The sequence below is a fragment of the Stegodyphus dumicola genome, chromosome 5 (genome assembly GCF_044657685.1).
Source record: "Stegodyphus dumicola isolate Sdum_Otavi_A_Nest chromosome 5, ASM4465768v1".
In the NCBI taxonomy this organism is placed as follows: domain Eukaryota; kingdom Metazoa; phylum Arthropoda; class Arachnida; order Araneae; family Eresidae; genus Stegodyphus; species Stegodyphus dumicola.
The window spans coordinates 235758395-235761856 of NC_140772.1; the positions used below are offsets into that span (position 1 = coordinate 235758395).

Genomic DNA, 3462 nt, shown 5'->3' on the forward strand with positions numbered 1-3462 from the left:
AGGGGGAGTATTATTCCCGATTTCATAGTATCCCTTCGTGGTGCAATGGTCAGCACGCTCGGCGCGTATTCGAGAGATCCGTGGTTCGAGTCCCAGCGAGGGCATTGCTCATTTTTCATCTTTCCTGCTTCGAAATAACCTAATGACTCTACAAGGTTATGAAACTAACTTTAAAACATTATAAGTAGACTGTTACCATAGGCTTACAACTGAAAATCAACAATATAATTCAGAAGCGGATCGATGCTAAACGTATTAAGTTGCGATTTTTATTTCATATCTATATCTATATCTGTACACATGCATATTTGAATGTGCAGTAAAAATGGAATTTATATACAATCTGCCAGGCGCATAGAAGGATGTTAAGTAGAAATCATAGTTCAGTTTTCTAGAAGCTTCATGAATTTTTTTAAGCTGCAATTGTCATTTCGTTTACACGCGACTTCTCTCTCTCTCTCACTGTCTCTCTCTATACTAAAATTTTACAAGGAAATTTAATTCCATGAACTTCATCAGCAGCCTATTAAAAAAGCTGGAGTAGTTTACACTGTATACATTTGTAGAGTCATTAGGTTAATTGCAGGCAGAAAGGATGAAAAATATGCAACTGCCTTCGCCGGGAATCGAACCACGGACCTCTGGAATACCAGCCCAGCGTGCTACCGTTACACCACGAAGGCGCGCTAGAGAAGTGGGAGAAATACCTTATACGTTTTTTAAGACATGACTTTTTTATCTGAAAGATCAAATAACAGAAGAATAAACCAGGATGTTTTAAAAGGATTTATTGTGTAATTACTGTATTAACTATGCTTTATAATTCTATACATTTTTTAAATACATTAAAAATGCTGTAGTAGTATACACCCTATACATTGTTAAGGTAATGATTTTTTTATCTGGAAAGCTCAAATAACAGAAGAAAAAAGGAGGATGCTTTCTAAGGATTTATAGTGTAACAGAGTAATTACTGTATTATTTTTTCTTAACTATGCTTTTATCAACTGACGATCTATTCTATTGTGAGCTGTCATTAAGCCCATGATGGCGTAAAAATTTTATTCTTTTCTAACATTTGTTTCTTTTTTGTTCCTTTTCTTACTTGCATTACTTTAATGCTTTCAAAATTTAAAATTGAAAGCTGTCTTACCGAAAATTCACCTTCTCCATCACCAATAATACCAAACAAGCAAACGTTAGCGACACTCTTTCCAGCGATTACTGTCTTTTGTTCAATTCTTCTACACACAATAAATTAATCTTTTATTAATTTGATAAATTATTTCGTGTTAATTTGAATTTTAATGCTAGTAAATAATACATATATATTACGTTTTCTTTACTAAGCATTGAATTTATTTCATTTAAACTTGTTATTGTCTATTTTTATTTCATATGAAAAGAGAGCGTCTGTGTAGAGGAGGCATTCAGAATTTTCAGATGAACTATTGTAATTAAATAATTTAAAACGCTTCATTAGCTAATTTTGGATGAACAGAAGTATAGTGGTGTTTTCATGGAAGAAGGGATTCAGTTGAATCTGATCTACCTCCTCTTGATAATGTTGAATCAGATTTTATTTGTATTCATTTTTCTCTTATTTGTATGTTCATGCATTTCTGCTGATTTGAAAAACACTCAGTTGACTTTTTTTTTTTTTTCCATTTTGTATTGGGAGATTTAGGGATTTTACTGATGTTAAATTTCGTTTCTTTCATGTCTCTGGGGTTTTGATTTTAAGTTACTTATTATTTTCTCTCTCTTTATATATATATATATATATATATATATTAATGCGACTAGAAATGAATTTTATATACAGTCTGTGATGTACATAGCAAGATTATTAAGTATAAATAATAATTCAGTTTTCTAGAAGCTAAAAGTTTGAGTTCTTTAGAAGCATTTCTCACAAAACATCAGTTTTGCAGATTTATGATTTAGGATTACTGTAAGCAATATGTAACACACAGTAAGCTCTTCCGGAGATATAAAAATTGCGTTGTTTGGGGTGTTTTTAGAAATAAGTGATATTCGATCTGTTCAAGTCAGTACATACGTTATAAAGTATTGCTCCCATTTCCCTAGCGTGCCTTCGTGGTGTAACGGTAGCGCGCTTAGCCGGTATTCCAGAGGTCCGTAGTTCGATTCCCGGCGAAGGCAGTTTCGTATTTTTCATCTTTTCTGTTTCCAATTAACCTAATGACTCTACAAGTGGCGCCCGAACTAAAAGGGCTGTGGATGATCATTCTCCGCACCCAGGATTTGGCGACTAGGTCCCCTAAAACCCTAGTCGCCCTTTAAAAAGGAGAGTATATAAGGTATTTCTCCCACTTTCCCATTGTCCTTCGTGGTGTAGTGGTTCTGCACGCTGAGCCAGTATTCCAGAGGTCTGTGGTTCGATTCTCGGCGAAGGCGTTTGCTATTTTTCATCTTTTCTGCCTCTAAAACAATCCTAATGACTCTACAACGTAACTTATCCTTTACTGACATAAATGCAAACCTGAAAATATCGCAACGTTAGCTAATTATTGCAAGTTATTCTAAACTATTCACGCTAAAGAATAATACATACTACTCAAGTAGTAAAATATGCACGCTTTAATTTTTTCAGATAGCCATATAATAAGCACTGAAAATGCTTAAAATTTATTAAAGCATTAAAAATATATTCTGAATAGGTTATGAGAAATGCTGAGCATCCATTAAATTTGCAATTCCAGCACATTCATTTACAGCTGTTTTCAAGCAGGAAAACATCACATATTCTTGCTAAATACCGGATTATGTGGTAGCAAAATTACCTATTTAATTAAAGATCATGTTATTTCTTGCAACCAAATTAAGCAAACGCGGAAAAGATTCTTCAAAGAAGTATTTGTAAAATTAGTTCTCTATGAATTACGGTAATTTAATGTGAGAAATGATTTCTTCCATAAGAAAATGGAATACTTAAGGACGTCTTAAAAATAGCTCGAGGTTTCTTGAATATAGATTAAATGAGGTTCGAGAAATAATCTAAAAATTCCGAGCATGAATGAAACAGTTTGAAATGCTTGCTTGTGAGAAGATCTTGCCCCCAAATGGAAAATATGGCTGTATTTGCATGCAAAAAAGATATGCGGTGGTAACAACCATTTCACTAGCAACCTGAAGTTCCCTTTCAGTGAATAAGAGAGGCGGTCGCAGTTGGGTCATCCTCAAGTGAAAAATAGTTCCGCAAAGCATCTCGCACATTTAATTTTTCATTTTGCGATTACCTGTGGCAATTTTTCACCGAAATTTTTACCTCTGCGTGCACGCATCCGGGTTATAATATGCAAGTGGCAATTAAGGAGGAAAACTGTTGGGATTATGCACTGTAACTGTAACTTTTCAAAATTTTCTGCGAGAATCTTCAGCTGCTTAATCACCGACTTAGTTTCGTTTCACTGAAGGGAAGGGAGGGAAAAAAAGAAT

The 3462-nt window shown here is 34.1% G+C and overlaps 1 non-coding gene across 1 annotated transcript; it reads right to left on the minus strand.

The window, feature by feature from the left end:
* Window positions 1–611: 611 nt before the first annotated feature.
* TRNAT-GGU (transfer RNA threonine (anticodon GGU)) lies at window positions 612–683 on the minus strand. The gene has a single exon. It is a non-coding gene; the product is annotated as a tRNA-Thr (tRNA).
* Between the last annotated feature and the right edge of the window lie 2779 nt (window positions 684–3462).